At 49.0% G+C, this 20571-nt stretch overlaps 1 pseudogene; it reads right to left on the bottom strand.

Annotated features, from left to right (window-relative positions):
- Nucleotides 1–7657: 7657 nt before the first annotated feature.
- Nucleotides 7658–9986, bottom strand: LOC118991339 (tubulin alpha-1C chain-like; annotated as a pseudogene).
- Nucleotides 9987–20571: the final 10585 nt, after the last annotated feature.

Consider the following 20571-nt stretch of genomic DNA (forward strand, 5'->3'; position numbering starts at 1 on the left):
GCCTCGCCTCCCGAGTGGGGAGCCTCCCCCCGCACCCCAGTAGAAACCGTATCAGTTTCCCCAATTACTCTCCATCCCTTGCGGTCCCGAATGAGAATCCCCCTCAGCTCTCCCAAATCCCCTCCGTCCACAGAAGCGCCCCCCCCGCCCGAAGCCTGTGTTCCCAGGTTACTGCCACCCCCACCCCCCAGTATGAGGGGTCTCCACTGTTTCTCTCGCTCCCCGGCTCTGGTCCGCCCCCCGCACACCACTATCTGGGTTCGGTGCAGCCGGTTCCGGCCGCTCCCCGGCCCCTCCCCACCCAGTCCGGGGGAGAGGCCGGTGGCTCCTAGAGACCCCCTTTTCCATGTAGGAGCCTCGAGGCTCCGCGGTGCGCCTTCCCCACTCCGATGACCCCCTTGCAAGCCCCACCCCATCGGACTGGAAGAGCCTCACTGCCTGCCCACTGCATTTGGAGTCATTTCTCTCCGTGCATTTCGATTGGAGATACTGCTCCCGAAGGCCGAACACCTTCGGTTCCCCCTGCTGCTCCCCAGGCCCCCATCTTACGGGTCTCTGAGGTCCCCCCGAAGGCTCCCTCAAGGCTCCTGGCGGCCATCTCGCCCCACGCGAAAACTCCCTCCTTCCAGCCTGGGAACCGAGAGCAAGTCGATGCTGGATCGCCTTGGAAGCCGGAGGCGGCCCTCCCTGTCCCCATTTGTGGCCAAATCCATATCCTCTCCTTCATTTCCCAACCCGGAGTCAAATCAGGAGGCTGAGGCAGCCAGCCACGCCCTCCCTCAACTGAATTCCCAGCCCTGCTGGGGGTCTCAGGGCCACCCTAGCCCCTCCCCCCAAATTCACCTCCCACTCTTTCCCCTCCCCCCTCTACCTTGGATCCACCCCGCGTAACCCCGTGACACCCCTTGATGACATCCCATCGCTTCTCACCTTGACATTCCTTCTCCAGCCAGCCACCTTTTATTAATGTGCAGGGCAGCTCCGAGCAACGCAGCCCTGACCTCTGGAAGGGTGCCCATTCCCCCCCTCTTAATGCACGTCCCCTCCGTCCCCCCCCCCGCCCCCCCAATCACCACACGTAGGAGAACGTGAGAAACTCAAGTTAATGGTTTCCTCCGGACCTTCTGGGAACACGCAGCAGGTATATCCTGCCCCCTGTGTGTGCAACATTATGCCAGTTTGCTTTTTCCTGTTTTCATGCTCCCACTGGCCCCACAGTTTCTCAGACTCCCCTGAACTCGGGTTGGGGGGGCTTCCCCCAATAGGGATGTCTCACCATCTCAATGCAAACCCGAGCATCAGGTGTGTCCTGGAAGAGACACCGGGGAAGGTCAGTAGATAGCACCTTCGGTGCCAGGGAACTGACTTCCTAGTTCTACACCTCCTGTTCCTTGTATGCGAAGTGGAGCCAGTACTGAGGTGCAAGGAGGGGAGAACCCTAAGTGTCCATGAGCATTGGTTTGGTGGCCTGGAGGGTAGGAAACGGGCAAGGGTCATCGGTCCAGAGCCAGCCAAGCCTACGTGAGTAGTAGATTGAGATAGGATCCATTCATTAGTGTCCCCACTCGGGAGGAGGAAGCGTATACTTGTCACCCCCCCCCCCCATCTGAAGCACAGTAATGTTGGCGGGGGACTTAACAGAAGTCACCTCCTACTTCAAGTTCATCTCAGCCTTGCTGCTTTGGGCCACTGGGTGTGCACCAGGGGCAAGGAGTCCTCCTGGGGACAGCCCTCATAGGACAGTGCGGCTGTAAATGCACGATCCTCACCATAAACTGAGGATCTCAGCAGCGTTCAGGAACAACAATCTTCAGGGCAACTGGTCCAGACCCCAGAATTCGGGGATGAGAGAGAGGACGTGGTTCTGGTTCTTTCTGTCTAGTGCTCCATGCACTGAGCACCACTCACAGAATGAAAGAGTAACTCGCTTTATAGGTTTTTTTTTTAATCTCTACAAGAAAGAGGGCAAGTGATTTAATGCCCGAGTACTAAGATGTGACTTGGCACATTTATTCCTTCTGCAAATATTTATTGAACACCTGCTGCCCAGCAGACACTATCTTCAACACTGTGTTCCTAGCACCTACCTTTGTGAAGCTTGCTTTCTAGAGACAGGAGTCAGGTGATAAATAAGTAGATAAATAAAAAAGTAAGATGCCAGTTAGATGTTGGTAAGTGCCATGGAGAAGGCAAGGGGATAGGGAGGGTGGGAGGTGGGTGGGGGGAGAGGGTGAGATGCAATGTCAAATCAGGCAAGTTCACAGGCGGAGGGGTGATTTTTTAGCAAAGGCTTGAAGAAAATGAGGTGTATTAGTCTACTGCATTATCTAGAACGCTCACTTAAGCAGAACATCTGCCTCTCTTGAGTGCAATGTGAATTGATACTGACAATTTGACTTTTCACTGCTCTAAAAACAGTGGTTCCCAAAACTTAATGTGCTTAAAATATCACCCAGTGATTTTTCAGCAGACACAGGGTGAACGGGGGCTCTGCAAACTGCTTTTTTAAAAAAAAAGCAAACAAGCACCTCTATCAGATGAAGCTGATAGCTGAGGTTTTCCCTGGACCACTCTTAAAGAAACACTGCTCTAAAATAGTCTCCTGGACTGACAACAACAACAGCATTATAGGTAAATTATAGTCTGTGTGGTTTTGGTGTTGAGAGTATGTCACTGTGTTCTCATTCTTTGAAAATGCAGTACCCAAGCAAAACCCTGGATTACCCAGAACATCCCATTTCTTGTCCAAGCAGGAGAAGGGAGAATTTATCATAAGCTGGTTAGGAGCCAAACATGTATAATCAGTCTGTTTTCACCCTCCCCCCATTTGGTCCTAATAATTTTTAATACTCTCTCCTTTCCCCAGATTTCTGAACACAACCAGCAAGTGAATGGCTGGGGTAATGAAAGCACTTGACCGAGAGATGATAGATTCACCACCACTGTTTCTGGTTGAGTCTAGAGAAATACCGCTCAGCCTTCCGAGTTTCTGTGTACTCACAGAGTGAGACTTGCTGAAAGACTTGAGTGAGATCACATATTTGAAAGCAACCTAAAATCTCGAAAGCGCTCTGGAAAGGAAAAGGAACTCCAACTGTGCTTTCGCAGATCCAGTTCATTTGGTCCAGTTTAGTGCAGTTCCCTTCAAGAAGTGTGGCAGTGGGAGCAAAATATACATATAGATTAATAGAATTAAGAGTCCGCAAATAGCCCTGGCTGGTGTAGCTCAGTGGATTGAGCGCAGGCCTACGAACCACACGATCGAGGTTCAATTCCCAGTCAGGGCACATGCCTGGGTTGCAGGCCAGTTCCCAGCAGGGGACACATGAGAGGCAACCATACATTGATATTTCTCTCCTTCTCTCCTTCTTTCCTTCCCTTCCCTCTAAAGATAAATAAATAAAAACCTTAAAAATGATATTTTTTAAAAAAGAGTCCACAAATAAACCAGTGCCTTCAAAAAATGGTGTTGGGACAACTGGGCAGCCATATGAAAAAGAATGAAGTTGTACCCTTACTTCACACCATGTACAGACACCAACTCAAAATGGATCAAAGATCTAAATGTCAGAGCTAAAACTTTAAAAAGAAAGATTGATCAATTGGACAGCATTAAAATTGAAAACTTGCTGTGCTCCAAAGGACACTGTCAAGACAGTGAAAAACAGCCCAGAAAAACAGCCCACAGAAGAGAAAAAAAAATTTGCAAACCGTATACTTGATGAGGAACTTGTATCTGGAATACATAAAGTAGTCATACGCCCTGGCTGGTGTAGCTCAGTGGATTGAGCGCAGGCCTACGAACCACACGATCAAGGTTCAATTCCCAGTCAGGGCACATGCCTGGGTTGCAGGCCAGTTCCCAGCAGAGGACTCATGGGAGACAACCACACATTGATATTTCTCTCCCTTTCTCCTTCTCTTCCCCTCTAAAGATAAATAAATAAAATCTTTGAAGAAAAAACAGAAGTTTTTTTTAAAAAGTAGTCATACAACTCAATAATAAAGAGGTAAATTATCTGATTAAAAATGGGCAAAGGACCTGCAAAGCCATTTCTCCAATGAAGATATATAAATGCCCAATAAGCCCACAGAAAAAATGCTCAGCATGATTAGCCATAAGGAAGTGCAAGTCAAAACCACAGTTCGATACCACTCTACACCTCCTAGGATGGCTGCGTTATAATAAAAAAGATAGCCCTGGCTGGCGTAGCTCAATGGATTGAGCGCGGGCCTGAGAACCAGACGATCGCGGTTCGATTCCCAGTCAGGGCACATGCCTGGGTTGCAGGCCGGTTCCTTGCAGGCCAACTACCAGCAGGGAATGCATGAAAGGCAACCATACATTGATGTTTCTCTCCCTCTCTCCTTCCCCTCTAAAAATAAATAAATAAATAAAATCTTAAAAAAAAAAAAGATAATAACAAGCATGGGGCTTATGTGTGGAGGGGTGGAGTCAGGGGAGATGTAGGGGGAAATGCGTACAGGTTTCTATTTGGAGTAACCAAAATATTCTAAAACTGATTATGGGGGTGGTTGCACAATTCTGTGAATATACTAAAAACTACTGAATCGTACTTTAAATGGGTAAATTGTATGGTATGTGTTACATCTTGATCAAGTTGTTACCAAAAAAAAAAATCACTTACCTTTTATAAACTTTTCTCTGATCCTTATGCCTATGCATCAAAATGAATTTACCCTTTTTTCTATCATAGCATCTTGTTTTTAACTTTCATCATGATCGTCGTCATCATCCTCATCCTCATCTGGAAATAGTTAAACACTTTCCATGTACCAGACACTGTGCTAAGCACTTTTCAGGGATTCTCCCATTTCATTCTCCTGTCCATCGTTCAAGGTAAAAGTATTGTATTTTAATTTTACTGACCAGGGAAATAAGTTTTAGAGAAGATAAGTACTTTGTGTAAAATCACATAGTAAATAGGAAAATTAATAGCTAAGATTTATTGAGCAATTACTATATTCCAGGCATTGTACTAAGCACTGCTTCAAGAAACCCATTCCATTCTTACCACTCCATGAGGTAGGTCCCTATTTTCCAGATCTGGAAATAGAAACATTGGGTGATAAGCTGGCTGATAAAGATCAGAATGGTAGCAAATGGGGGGAGCTGAGCCTGGAACTCAAGTCCAATGCCAGAATCTCCCCCGTGAACCACTATGTTACCTTATGTACCTGTTTAATGCAGAACAACCCACTTATTATTTTAGATGGCTCTGGGCTGTCATGCTGGAATGAGAGCTCTTTAAGGGCAGGGGCCCTGTGCTAAGCCTCTTTGCCATCTCCCCCCCCCCTCCATCCTTACCCTCAGACCCACGCTTTACATTAGGTGCTTGATTGTTGCTTATTAGTCACTGTGCCAGGACTGGAGGATGTGATGGTGAGTGAGACAGAAAGCTCTCCACACTCTCACAGAGCTCACCGTCCAGAGACAAACGTGCACGGGGGGGGGGGGGGGGGGTGGCNCAGAGACAAACGTGCACGGGGGGGGGGGGGGGTGTTATGTACGTCTTTTTAACCAAGTCATTTTAAGCACTTCAATAATCCAACACAGTTGGTTGTATTCATATACCTGTTTACAGATGAAAAAACAGATCAGACACCTGAAACGGCAGGTCCAAGGTCACACAACTAGAAAGTACGTGGGGGACAGTCTAAGAAGCTAGCTCCACCTGGTTCAAACATTGTGTTACATTGTCTCCATGTATCCCCCTGACCTGGCAGGGAGGGAATTAAATAAACTATTCTGCTTGCCCAGCTGAGAACACCCACGGTCTGTTCAGACGTGCTGACTCTCCCACTTTCTCACTGTCTGTTCCCAATGACAGCCGGAATCAGTGCGACATGTTGGTGAAAGGAGGGGGGCGAGGGGTGCTCTTGGAGTTCTATAGTTGCAGCATCTGAAGTCGCCCTCTCTTCTGTAACTAACTTTGATTTAGTCTGGTCAGTAAATAACTCCATAATTCTGGGGCTGAAGACAAAGATGCTACAAGCATGCCTCCTTAGTTTTGGGTTGGCTTTTTTTTTTTTAATGTTTATTTTCGGAAACTGAAACTGCAGACCTGGAGAACAGAAACCACAGGTCTGTCGGTGGCAAATGTGGGGGAGGGGGTGCCAGGCCGTTGGCAGGGGCTTCTCATGACACTAAGGCAGATCATAAAGATGAGGGGCTGTCTAGAGGAGGGTCCTCCCTCCCCGGGCTCAGAAACACCCACTTCCTCCAGACCACATATTCAGTGATCCCAGGGATTATCATTTTTTGGAGTCAGTGAATGTAGCAGAAATGAACATTCGACAGGGAGGCAGAAGCCCCGCGCTCCCTCTCTGACCTTGAAGCAGGCTATTTTCCTCACTGAGCCCTAGTTTATTCATCAGCAAAACAGAAGGTAGCCTGACTATTTTAGAGCTGGGAAATTGGTTTCAGTTCTTCTATTGATTAGTAGTGACTGGGGCTGGGCAAGGATAGAAAGCTATGATTGATTAGCAATGTCTGCCATGGATACAGATGGGGAATAATGAAAGAGTCCCATAATATTTGCCCTCCCTAAGAGTATCCCTACATCTTTCCCAGTTTTGGTCTCCTAGAGGCTTTTGAACAAGAAAAGCAAAGATCTGGAGCTATGTAGCCACCCCCAGGGGTCAGGCAGCCAAGGGAAGAACCACCAAAGTGATAGTTTTATTAACAATGATAATTCCTGATTCTGTATGTGGAGAAAGGGTCAGAAAGGATTAACATTAAACCATAAAGCATTAACCTGAAACCACGAACATGGCAGAGGCGGGGTGTGTATTGTGTGTTAACGTGGGTGTGGGTTTTTTCTGTAAGGATGGTTCATCTTAACTGTCAAAAAAATAACAAAAATAATTTGAATGAAACTATTCAAAGACTTTTTCTTTCTTTTTTTTTAAAGAGTTTGAATTTAGGCTCTGTGGCTTCTTTTTTTATGATTTTATTCATTTATTTATTTTTAGAGGGGAAGGGAAGGAGAGAGGGAGAGAAATATCAATGTACGGCTGCCTCTTGTGTTTCCCCCGCTGGTAACTGGCCTGCATCCCAGGCATGTGCCCTGACTGGGAATCGAACCGCGATCGTGTGGTTTGCAGGCCCTCGCTCAAGCCACTGAGCTACTCCAGCCAGGGATAAAGACTTCTTCAAGAACAGTCTTAGCAGCATTATTCATCATAGAAACTGGAAACAATCCAAATGCCCATCAGCAAGAGAATGGATAATTTATGACACTATGCAGAAATATAACCATACATTGATAAAGGAATGGGTGACTGATACGCGAATGCATTTCAAAACCATTATGTTGGACAAAAGAAGCCAGATACAGCCCTGGCTGGTGTGGCTCAGTGGATTGAGCACGGGCCTGCGAACCAAAGGATCAAGGTTCGATTCCCAGTCAGGGCACATGCCTGGGTTGCAGGCCAGTTCCCAGCAGGGGATGCATGAGAGGCAACCATACATTGATATTTCTCTCCCTCTCTCCTCCCCTTCCCCCTCTAAAGATAAATAAATAACAATTTTTAAAAATATTTTAAAAAATTCATCCAGATGTACACTTAAAATTTGTGCATTTTACTTTATATAAATTTTACCTTAATAAAAAAACACAATAATTTACTAAAAAGGCAAACCAGAAAGAATTTAAAAGGGGGCTAAGATGAGAGAGTAGGGAGAGAGTAACCAGGCAAAGAAAAGTAGCTACACTCACAAATCCATTGGCCATCTCAGCAGGGAAATCTGTCCACACTGCAGACCCCCGAGACTAGGCCAGAAAACCATGAAAGAGCAACTTTGGGGGAAGCTAAACAAGAGCTTAGCATTCAGTTTTCAGCATTCCATCCCAATTCCCTAGTGGGTTACATGTGACAGCTCATTAATAATAGTGAAAACAGATATTGACAACTTTGCCGAATTCTTGCCACGTCCTCAGGACGTTGCTGAGCACTTCCCTACATGATCGCATTTAGTCCACAGCCCTCTGTGGTTCGTTCTGTTATGGTCCTCCCATTTTGCAGACCTGGAAGCTGAAGCTCAGTAATTTGGCCAAAGTCACTCCACTCAGAAGCGGCACACAGGGGATTTCTTTTCTCTTTTTTTTGACACTGAAAATAAAAACATCGCTTCTATGGACACCTTTGGACACAATGGCCTTCACAGAACAACAGAAGGAAGACAGTCCCAAGGCATCAGAGTGTAGCATTGCAGCAGACAGGTTAGTGCTGTCCATCCTCATTTCCCCTCCCCCCACCCCCGGCACTCCCCGATCCAGCTTCCTCAAGGGCAGCCATGTCCTCACGGGCCTCAGAAAACTCTCCTTCCTCCGTCTTTCATTGGTATATACTGGTGGACAAAGGCACGGTTGGCAAACATCAGGCCAAACTTGTGGTCCAGGCAGGCCCCGGCCTCAGTGTTGCTCGGCGTGCACACAGCTCACCGTACTTCGGCCAGGTCTCCACCAGGCACCACACTGGGAGGCTGGTCATGGACGCCAACTTGAAGCCAGTGGGACACCAGTCCACACACTGGATGGAACGCTTGGTCTTGATGGCGGCCATGGCAGCACTGGCATCTTTGGGAACCAGGTCACCATGGTACAACAGGCAGCAAGCCGTGTACTGACCTTGGTGAGGGTCATGTACCATCTGGTTGGCTGGCTCGAAGCACGCATCGGTGACCTCTGCTACGGTGAGCCATTCGTGGTAGGCTTTCTCAGCAGAGACGACAGGGGCATACGTGGCCAGAGGAGAGGGGATGCAGGGATAAGGCACCAGGTTGGTCTGGATTCAGCCACATCAACATTCAGGACTCCATCCAACCTGAGGGGAGCGTGGAGGGGAGGACACAGCTGGCTAATAAGGCCATTAAGGTTAGTGACGTTTGGGTGCTCATTATTCAGGTTTCTATGACAGATGTTGGGATGGCCTCGTTGCCAACCACGAAGGCACAATCACAGAGCTCCAGGGTGCTGTGAGGGGCGAGGGTGGAGTTGACAGGCTCAGCTGCAGCTATGGGTTCCCATAGCTTGGACTTCTTGCCATAATCGACAGAGATGTTCTGTCAGCCTGGAGGTGGACCCAGAGTCAGTTCCCCCAGCCAAGGCTGTGGAAAACCAAGAAGCCCTGAAGACCTGTATGCTGATGTCCAGTTTCCAAATTCGGTCCAAGACAAGGTCAATGATCTTGCCAGCGGTGCAGTGTCTATGGGCATAGTTATTGGCAGCATCTTTCCTGACTGTGATGAGCTGCTCAGAGTGGAAGAGCCAGAGGTAGGTATCCACATGAACTTCATCAATGACCCTGGGTTCCAGGTCTATACACACTGCCCTAGGCACATGGTTGCCAGTGTCTGTCTCACTGAAGAAGATGCCGAAGGAGTCATCTCGCCCGTCCCAAAAGGTCTTGTCACTTGGCCTCTGGCCATGGGGCTGGATGCCGTGTTCCGGGCAGGGGAGCTCCCAGCAGGCATTGCCGATCTGGACACCAGCCTGGCCAACGTGGATGCACTGGCTTGTAACTGAGACTCGTAGGGCTCTGCAGGGCTAGAGGAGGCCGGGGGGCTGAGACAGGGACCTTCCACTGACAGACCACCAAGGAGGAGGGTCTGGGGGCAAGGGGGTGGGGGCCACAGGAAGAAGTCGAAGAGGGCATTCCAACGCAGGTTTCCCTGGCTTCCAGCCTGATATTCTTAACCACTACCTCCACTGAAGCTTGAAATGCTTTTCCTTGCTTTAAAAATAAAGAAATCAACGAAGGAGAAAAAGAAGCAAACAGATGAGGAAGAGTGGATTCAAGGCTACGTCTATAAATAGCGTCACTTGCTCCCTGGCTTCAGACGTGCTCTCCTGACGGGGGAGAGGAGAGCTGGGGTGGCACAGAGCTTCAGGCCACCTTACCCGAATGCCCAAGGAAGCCTGCGTCACATGGGAATGTCTTTCCATCAGGAGCGTCCCCATTTCAAAAAGGTTGGGAACGGCTGCTATGGAGAGCCTCGCGTGTCCCCGTCTTGCTCTACAGAGGGAGGAACTTGAGAGAGCCAACAAGAGAGGCGCCTTGCCCAGGGTCACACACCTCGTGCTCGGGGACGCCATCCTTCCATCTTCCCTTCCCACCGACTGAATCCAACATGCCTTCTCCACTGCGGCGGGGTCTTCGGCAGCGTCGAAACCAGAACGCAACTTGCTGCCAGTTCTTGAGGAGTTTACGCTCCAGGAAAGGGACACGTCATATCGAGCCAAGAATGTGGACCTTCGGAGACCTCTGGAGGCCTGTGAGAGGGAGAGGACGGCAGGTGGGAGAGGAGAGGGAAGACTGGCGTTTCAGCTGGATCGGAAAGCAGAAATCAAGGAGTGGGCACGCCCCAAAGGAGAGCCAGGGGGCACCTGCGTTGGCTGAACTGTATATTTCCCATCTGCCCAAATACTACCCTATCTCTACCGTCCTGCACGGTGCTGGGTCTACGTTAAGGCTCCACCATTTTTGGTTGACTGATGCAGAATGGAACTCATTCATCAAAAATGGCAAGAGAAAGTTGCATCCGTTCATTCAACACATATTTGCTAAGTGTCTATTATGTTCTATGCATAGCACTAAGTACTTTACCTGGAACTTGAGTCAAATATATTAACTGTCCCCAGGTCCACCTCCCTCTACCTGACATAACAGAACAATAACAGTAGGAATAGGAGCTATAATTATCATTTATTGCATGTTTACAATATGCCAGGTGCTTTGCTCAGCAATTTGCATTAATTGACTCATTTAGTCTTCCCCCCCAAACCGAGGTAGGTTACATTTATTGTCTTCACTTGACAGAAGAGGAAACTCAGACAGAGAGGACATTTCTCATCTTAAGGCCACACAGCAAAGAACTAGGAAGGTAGGATTTGAACACAGGTACGTTCTAAACCAGAAGGAATCCAAACACTTGTTTCCATATTCTTGCCCACAACCCAAGTCCATGCACCACCTCGTCTGCAAGATGTGTGCAGTTGCATACTTGAACTTCTGGCAGCTGTCGCTGCCCTCTGCCCCAGATAGAAACCCTGCAAGGACTGCCCTGCACAGGTGGGACAAACCAAACCTCACAGTGACCTGTAAAGCCCTTCATGACCTGGTTGCTGCCTCTCCAGCCTCACCTCTCCACACCCTCCCTCCCTCCTTCCCTCTGGTCAATTGGCTTTTCAGAGCCCGGAAATCTCCACTCTCTTTCCCCACTGCAGCCCTTCGAACAGGCTTCTTCTAGCCCAGAACTACCACCCTGCAGCTTGGAGCGCCCTCCCCTCTGCCTGGAGCACTCTTCTGTCAATCTGGAGCACCCTGCCCCCAGCCCGGCCCGCAGCCCCCTTTGCTTATCCTAGAGCACCTTCCTCTTAGCCTGGCCACCCTTCCCCGGCCCCATCCTGCTTCCCTGGTGGGTACATCACGCTCCGCTGTTCCTTCTGTGTCTGGTCACTTCCCTATCATTCCGATTTGAGCATAAATGTCGTTTCCCCATGAGACTTTCTCTGATCAGTTCTCTGATCCTTTATTCCTTTTGCTTTTTCCTTGCTTCTTTTTGTGGCATTTGCCACCGTGTGTGTGTGTGTGTGTGTGTGTGTGTGTGTGTGTGTGTGTGTATTGCTTGGTTAATGTCTGCGTATCTCTGGGTCGTAAGGTTCTTGAAAGTAAGGGCTGTTTTCTTCTTGTTTGCTGTGGTAGGGCTGGCACATGGTAGGCACTTTATAAATCTTGATGGAATGAACAAATAGGTAAAGAACGTGGTAGGCACAGGAGGCCTCAAATCATCACCATCATCATCACTGTTGTTTATTGAGTTCTTATTGCAGGAGAAGCAGCCCCAGGCTATTTCGTCTATGCATTAGATAACTCTATGGTGCACATATATAATGATCATCTCCATTTTACAGATGAGGATTCTGAGATTCCCACAGTGTTACCACTTGGCCAAGGTCATGTGCTTGATTAGAGTTAAGAGAAAGGCCTCAGCCCTGGCTGGTGTGGCTCAGCGGACTGAGTGCCAGCCTGCAAACTGAAAGGTCCCTAGTTCGATTCCCAGTCAGGGCACATGCCTGGGTTGCAGGCCAGGTCCCCAGATGGGGGTGTGCCAGAGGCAACCGATCAATGTATCTCTTGCACATCAGTGTTTCTCTCTCTCTCTTTCTCCCTCCCTTCCCTTCTCTCTAAAAACAAATAAATAAAATCTTCACACAAAAAAAGGCTCAACCCAGGCCTCCCTTGCATTCCACATGTCGCACCCATCAGGCATCTACTGCCCCTGAGAGAACAGGGCCAGCTCATTCTCCCTGCTTCCCTCTTCCGTCCCCTTCTTCTGTTCCTGCAGGGAGGGGTTCTTGCCTTGAATCCTTTAGCTAACAGAATGGATCAGAAGGACTGCCAAGACCTGGCTCTTCAATACCGTAATTGTGACCACTGTTACTATTTACTGAGAGATTACCAGGTACCAGGCGCTGCATTCACTCCTGTCACCTCAACAGAGCCCTGCCCCCACTAGCCTAAGGAGTAAGGACTATGGTCTGAGGCTCAGAAGGGCAACGCCCCTCGCCTGAGGTGACACCACTAGGAATTAGAGAGAGCCAGGCAGGGTTCAGACACATCCTTCTGACAGCAGAGTTTGTGACCCCGAAGAGGAAAGTCAGACCCGGGCTAGAGAGTTCACTCCCATGCCGCATAGCAGCCATCTGGCTGGCTGTCCCCTTAGAAGGACTGCTGGCCTTGCTGCGCCATCAGGACCGGCGGGCCCCAGGGGAGTGAGAGCCCTGGGAACGCTCAAGCTGATCCACCAAGAAAAGACCAGGCCTTCTAGATGTATTTTTTCTGTTTTATCCTCTGAAAATTTCTTCTTTCTTTTTTAAAAATATTTTATTTATTTATCTTTAGAGGGGAAGGGAAGGAGAGAAGGAGAGAAATATCAATGTATGGTTGCCTCTCATGAGTCCCCTTCTGGGAACTGGCCTGCAACCCAGGCATGTGCCCTGACTGGGAATCGAACCATGATCATCTGGTTCGCAGGCCTGCGCTCAATCCACTGAGCTACACCAGCCAGGGCTATCCTAATGGTTTAATTGTATACTTGTAGATATTATGAATAATTAAACCTACGTATATTAGAGATATGGGCTCAAAAATTGTTTCTTCTTACGAATGTATGATCACCCAAATTTGGAGCTCATTGGGTAAGACAGTAAGGACAAGGACCAAAACAATTATCACAGAAAATCTGTGTACAAACAAGTGAAGTTAGGCCCCTGCCTTGCACCATATTCAAAAATTAACTCAAAATGGGTCAAAGACTTAAAACTATAAAACTCTTAGTAGAAAACCTGGGGTAAATCTTCATGGCCTTGGATTTGACAATGGATTCTTAGTTATGTCACCAGAGCACAAACAACAAAAGACAAAAAGAAATTAATTGGACTTCATCAAAATTTAAAACTTTTATTCATCCCAAGGTTTTCACTATCAAGGGGAAAAAACCTACAGAATGGGAGGAAATATTTGCAAATTATATATCTGGTAAAGATTTAGGATCCAGAATATATCAGAACTCTTCCAACTCAATAATAAAACAAACAACCCAATTAAAAATGGGCAAAATTCTTGAATAGATATTTTTAAAGATTTTATTTATATATCTTTAGAGGGAAAGGGAAGGAGAGAGGGAGAGACATATCAATGTATGGTTACTTCTCATGTGTCCCCTGCTGGGAACTGTCCTGCAACGCAGGCATGTGCCCTGACTGGGAATCGAACCGCGATTGTCTGGTTTACAGGCTCGCGCTCAATCCACTGAGCTACACCATCCAGGGCTTGAATAGATATTTTTACAAAGAAGGTATATGAATGGCCAATAAGTACATGAAAAGTTGCTCAACATCATTAGCCATGTGGGAAATGCGAATCAAAGTCACAGTGAAATATCACTTCACACCCATTGGAACGGCTATAATAGAAAAAATTAAGAAAATTACAAGTGTTGGCAAGAACACAGAACAATTAGAACCTTCTGCACATTGCTGGTGGGTATGTGCAATAGTGCAATGCTGTGAGAAACACTTTGCTGGTTCCTCAAAAAAGGAGACACAGAATTACCATATGACCCAGCTTCTAGATATGTACAAGAAAAAATTGAATACAGGTATTCAAACAAAAACTTGTAGTCCTGGCTGGTATAGCTCAGTGGACTGAGTGTGGGCTGTGAATCAAAGGGTCACTGGTTCGATTCCCAGTCAGGGCACATGCCTGGGTTGCAGGCCAGCTCACCAGTTGCAGGTGCGTGAGAGGCAACCACACACTGATGTTTCTCTCACGCTCCTTCTACTTCCCTTCTTTCTAAAATAATTCAATAAATAAAATCTAAAAAAAAAGAAGAAAACTTGTAAATGAATGATCATAGTGGTACCATTCACAATTGCCAAAAGATGGGAACAACCCAAATGTCCATCAACGAATGGATGGACAGACAAAATGCGGTGCACCCGTACAACGGACTGTAATTCAGCCTTAAAAACGAATGAAGCTCTGTACATGCTATCACAGGGATGACCTTCAAAACATGCTAAGTGAAAGAAGCCAGACACAAGGTCATGTATTTTATTACTGCATTTATATGAAATATCCAGAAGAGATAGAAAGCAAGTTGGTGACCGCTAGGGCTCAAGGGAGAAAGAAATGGGAATAAATGCTAATGAGCATGGGGTTTGTCTTCTGGGTGGTGAGAATGTTTTGGAACCAGATGGAAGGGATGGTTGTACAACATTGCGAAGCTACTAAATGCGACTAAATTGTACCCTTTAAAATGGTTAAGTCCCAGCCAGGTGATTCATTTGGTTAGAGCATCGTCCTGGACACCAAGAAGATCACAGGCTGGATTCCTGGTCAGGGAACATACCTAGGTTGCGTGTTCGATCCCAGGTCTGGGCACTTCCGGGAGGCAACTGATAGATGTTTCTCTCACATCGACATTTCTCTCTCCTTTCCTCTCTCTCTAAAATCAATAAACACATCTTTGGGTGAAGATTAAACAATAAAATAAAATGTTAAGTTACATTTAACAAATTAACACGATTAAATTATTATAAAAGAAACACATGGCTGTGATAAGAAAATATATATTTTTTCAAACAGCACACGGTGGTACTAAGTGATCTTTTCCCCAAAGGAAATTAACACTGAGGCTACAATTTATTACCTATTTTTCTTCAAATATTTTCTGTACATGTAGAAATGCACAACACGTGTGTGTGTTTGCACAAGTGGGACCATATCACACCCAGTGCGTTTTTCCCTCGGCAATATCACCCGTGGCCATCCCACATCAATACATTCCTCTTAACGGCTCCATTTTCCGAAAGGCCCACGTCTTTCCTCCTGTCTCCACCCTCAGCGTCCTGAGTTCCAGCTCCTATTCTGCCTCAGACTTGTCTGTGACTTTGACCTTAACTGTTGCCTCGTGACATGGTCTTGTGAGGAGTCTCCAATACCCAGCAGGTGCCTGGCCCCTTGGGCTTTGTGAACGGGAGAGCTACTCACTCCGTCCTCCTCTAGGACCAGCTGAGAGTCCTGAAGACATTTAATGCTCGGGAGTCTAGACGCCCCGTCTTACTAACTGTGTGACCTCGGGAAGCTCCCTAACCCCTCGGAGCCTCAGTGTCTGCGGCTGCATTGAGGATAGGAACAGTCCTGCAGACCGGTACCCGGGAAGCACTGAGAATGGGGCCCAGTTCGGAGCGGAGTCACATGACCTTTCGGGAAGAAAAGGTGGACCAGAGCCCTGGGTCTGTGGCCACCTGCCTTTGGGCAGGGCTCTAATGTGGGGTGCTAAGACAGGAAGGTGAGGCCGAGCTGGGCGGCCCTGGGAACCCGGGAAGGAGGCGAGGCTGGAGTGGAAACGATTAGAATGAGAACAAACTGGCTCCTGAATAGAAGCTTTTATTCCTGCCGGAGAGGGCTTTGTTCCCCAAACACGTGACACACAAAAGCCTCTACTTGAATTCGGGAACCCTAATTGGTTCTCAGGTGGGGGAGGAGAGGGGTGTCCGGATTTAGGGATTCCTTAAAGGGACAATACTATGGAGAGCTGGGCTCAGGGTTGGTTCTTATTGCCAGGGGGAGGGGCTGGGGTGGGGTGGAGGGGGAAGAGCAGGACCGGTGGGGGTGGGGCAGCTGTTCAGAAAGGAGGGGGAGGGGAGAGGAGGGGACGTGGGAAGAGAAGGAGAAACGGGGTGAAACTCTTGGGCCCTCAGTCCCTGGCCCAGTGCCTGGAAAATAGGAGGCACAGAGGGAGGAGGGAGGGAGAGAGAGAGAGGGAGGGAGGGAGAGAGAGAGGGAGGAAGGAAGGAAGGAAAGGAAAGACGGAAGTCCGCATTTCTTACCAGGTGCCATAAAGCCCTCCTGCCTGGCTAGGGCCCTTCCTCTCTCCCTAACCTCTTCCTACCCTCTCTCCCGGTGCTCCAAGTGCACTGCGGCCTTTGATCCTCAGACACACCAAGCTGGATCCTGCCCCAGGGTCTTTGCACTTGCTCTTCTGCCCCCATCGCATCTTCTCAAGGACCACTTCCTCAAGAGAAGACTTCTCAGACCCGCGCTCGACTCTAGTCCATGACCTGACTTCATCACCTTCAAGGCACTTACCACTCACAGAACTTACTTGACTCTCATCAGATTCCAACTCCAGGACAGAATTAAGATGATCTTGGGCTCAGCCATATCCTCAGTGCTCAGCATAATGCTTAACACACAAGAGATGATCAAAAAACCTGAGGCCGGCAGGCTGGCGGGCTGGGGGAGTGTGGGGGTGGGAAGGGGAAGAGTAGTGGTCGTAATAATGCCTGTCACTTCCTGGCACCCGGAGCTGTTGTTTTTAGGGTCAGCTGGGCTCACGCCTCCATTAGAAACATTCTGGCTGAATGACCTTGGGAAAGTTATTTTGTCTCTCTGACTTCACCGTACTCTTCAAAAAGTTCTGAACCCACCTCACAGGGGTGTTACAAGGGTTGAGGAGAGAATTTGAGCACTGGGCAGGGACTGGCATATAACGGGCACCTGATAAACAACAGACATGTTGGTAGAAACACAGTAGATGTTCCTAAAGAAGGCGGAGACGGGACTTCACTTCCCTGAGCCCAGCCACGTGACAGGCACTCTCGTTCTGGCAAATGCTTACAAATACATTAATGTTTGAAGCAGGTTTTGATTGTCCCCATTTTACAGTTGAGAAAACTGAGCCTCAGATTGGTTAAGAGACTTGCCCAAGATCACACAGGTGAGAAGCAACAGTTAGGATTCAAACCCAGCTCTCTCACTAGGCTCTGCCCATACTAACCCATGTGCCCCTTTGACTTGGGGCGCTAGGAGGCAGAAGGGGCAAGGGGAGAGGTTCAGGACCCTGAGGGTGGGAAGAGGCAGAATGAGGACACTTAGGGACCTGCAAAGATGGGGCTGCCTCCGCGCCCTCCATTAGCACCCAGCCTAGGCCTTGTTACACCTCTAGACACAGTCTGATTTCTGGAGCCACAGACTCTGTGCTTCAGGTAGTTATTTGAACACCTACTCTGTGTCAAGCACCGGGATACGGGTATGAACAAGACATAACCCACAGGGCATGAACGGGGACAAGGAGGAAAGAAATAGGAAGCATGGTGAAATCCCTGGTGAGGACAGTCATTTTCCCCATGGCCTGAGGTGGTGGTGTTCACACTTTGTCAAAGCTGAAGGTATTGCCAGGGCCCTTTTCTGCTCCCAGTTCCAGCCTGGGCCCTGGGTGCAGGGGCCCTTTAAGAGGATCGTGTCTCCCCCCTTGCTCCCCCCCCCCCCCCCATAATTAGCCAGCTAAAGAAAGGGCTGGCTGGAAATGGGATTGTGCAGACCCAGCTTTGGGCCCCGAGGATGCTGGATCGGGGATTGTTATGCTAATCGCCTGAGATCAGCATTTCCCGTGCCCTTCAGATGGTAGGTAGCGATGCAGGCCCGGCCCAGCGGCTGTGGCTGCAGTTCTGCCTGCTGCTTCCCGTCCCCCACCCCGCCCCACCTACCCCGTCAGACTCGCCCTGCCTGTCTTCCCGCTTGACCCTTGGCTGGGAGGCCTGGCCTCTCCTAGAAATGTTCAGCCGGGCTCCTTCTACTCTCCAAAGAGAAACCGGGTCCTCAGCCAGCTGCTTGCCTTTGGGTTCGGTGCTACTGGGGGATGCAGGCAGGAAGGAGGAGCCCAGCTTCCCCTTAGGGCCTGCTCCCTTTTCCAGCCATGAGCCAGGGCCCCTGCCGGCCCCCAGCTCTGGACACCACACTGGATGGTAGCTTTGCCACTTACTAACTATGCCATCGTGAGCAAGTGGCTTTGCCTCCCGGGGCCTCACTTTCCTCATCTGAAAAATAGGTTGGTAATAACAGGACCCACCTCAGAGGACTGAAATGAGGAAGGAATGGGAGCAGTCATCTAACATGGACTGAAATGAGGAAGGAATGGGAGCAGCCATCTAACATGCCCTGCTCAGCCATTGCTACTGCTGGCCCAGCGCTAGACAGAAGCCCTCATGGGCAGTACCCACTACAGGCCAGCTCTGTGTTAGATCCTTTCACACGGCATTATCCCAGTTTGCCCTTGGACCACGCTGTGAGGTCATTAGCATCATCACTCCCATTTTACAGACGAAGCAAGCAGGGCTCAAAGGGGCTAACTCACTTCCCCGGGATCCACCTTGAGCTGTTCTGCGGTTTGACATTGACTGTGCGGAAGGTGAGCTTGGTTGGCTGGGAAGATGCTCACATAAATCTATGTAATAGTTATATATTTAAGGTGCGGGGAAAAAATAATAAAACCAGCATTTCAAGTCTACAAATCTATAAATAGTATTGCTCAGGTTAAATATATTGAAGTCCATACAGTGACAATGACAGGTCTGATCCTAACAGCTTTGCTCACGGTAGCCACAACCTGGGGACAGCTGAGATGGCCACCAGGGAGAGAAAGGACGCTTGACTGGGGTGCAGCCGTACCATGGGATCCTCCTCCACTAGCAGCGAAAGGGAACCGACGACTGACCCAAAGCACAACGTGGACAAATCTCACAGACCTAACATGGAGCGAAAGAAGCCCGATTCAAGAAGAGTCCATACTGCGTATCCACGATTCCATTTATGTGAAGTTCAAGTCCAACTGAAACCAATCTACGGTGGCAGAAGTCAGAATAGTAGCTGCCAGGGTCGGGGGGGGGGGGCAGAGGCCTGGCAGGGGAGCCACCCAAGGGACCCTTCTGGGGTGACGGGACTGTCCTCTATCTTGACCTGGGTGCAGTCACGTGGGTGTCAGTCCCATAGGTAAAAATGCACCCAGAGGTACACTTAATATTTGTTCAACTGGGTGTATGTAATGTATGCATCAGCTAGTCATTTGAGTTTAAAAAATAAAATCATTTCAAGAAAAATGGTATCTACATAGTAGTTGAGAGGGGGTGCAGATATGGCCAAAAAGCAACAGCCAAAAACCAAAACAAAGCCCTGGCTGGTGTAGCTCAGTGGATTGAGCGCTGGCCTGCGAACCAGACGATCGCGGTTCGATTCCCAGTCAGGGCACATGCCTGGGTTGCAGGCCGGTTCCTTGCAGGCCAACTACCAGCAGGGAATGCACGAAAGGCAACCATACATTGATGTTTCTCTCCCTTTCTCCTTCCCCTCTAAATATAAATAAATAAGAAAATAAAATCTTAAAAAAAAAAAAACAAAACAAAGACAAAAACCTTCAGCAAATTTAAGTTGGGAGACCCAGCAGATTAAGAGCTGGGGAGAGGAACTTTATTTGCCTTTCCTGCTCATAGAGGACTAGACAAAATACAGGACTCCTAGTTAAATTTGAATTTCAGATTAAACGAAAAATACTTTTTTAGTAGAAGTATGTCCTATGCAATATTTGCGACATACTCACACTAAAAATATTTTTTGCTTTTGTTCGTTGTTTATCAGCAGTTCAAATGTAATTGGGCACCCTGTATTTTTATTTGCGATCCCACCCTCTCTCCCCTCCCGGGATCCCGCCCTGTCTCGCAGCCCGGTACCCACCGCAGGCGGGAGCGCCCTGCGCGGTGCAGTCACGCCGGGCGCAGCTTGGCAACGCCGCCACAAAGGGAGCCCGGGAGGCGGAATCTTTCCACATGCCTGATCAATGGGGGCGCAGAGACGGCGGTGCAAACAGGCCTGAGACAGCCGCACAAAGAGGAGGCCCCTCTGCCACTCCCGCCTCCCATTGATCCGGGTCCTTTGTGGCTCGGACAAGGGGGGTGCAGGAGGCGCTCGCAGGGACTGGGCCCGTTCTTATTAGGGGGAGAAGGTCCGGGAGAACCCCCTCCCCGCTGACCTGCCTGCAGTCCCCACTCCAGTCGGACCCGGCCAGGGAGGGCCCTGTATTCCAGAGCGGTGTGGAATCGGCCTTTGGGGCCCGCCGCCCGGACCCGGCCTTCTGAGGACCCCCTCAGCCCACCCTGGCGGGCCTCCTCTACCCCGCCCCGTTACAGGCAGGCCTTGAACAGT

This window comes from Sturnira hondurensis, unplaced genomic scaffold, assembly GCF_014824575.4.
Source record: "Sturnira hondurensis isolate 20B ecotype Veracruz unplaced genomic scaffold, ASM1482457v3 Scaffold0007406, whole genome shotgun sequence".
NCBI classification, from domain to species: domain Eukaryota; kingdom Metazoa; phylum Chordata; class Mammalia; order Chiroptera; family Phyllostomidae; genus Sturnira; species Sturnira hondurensis.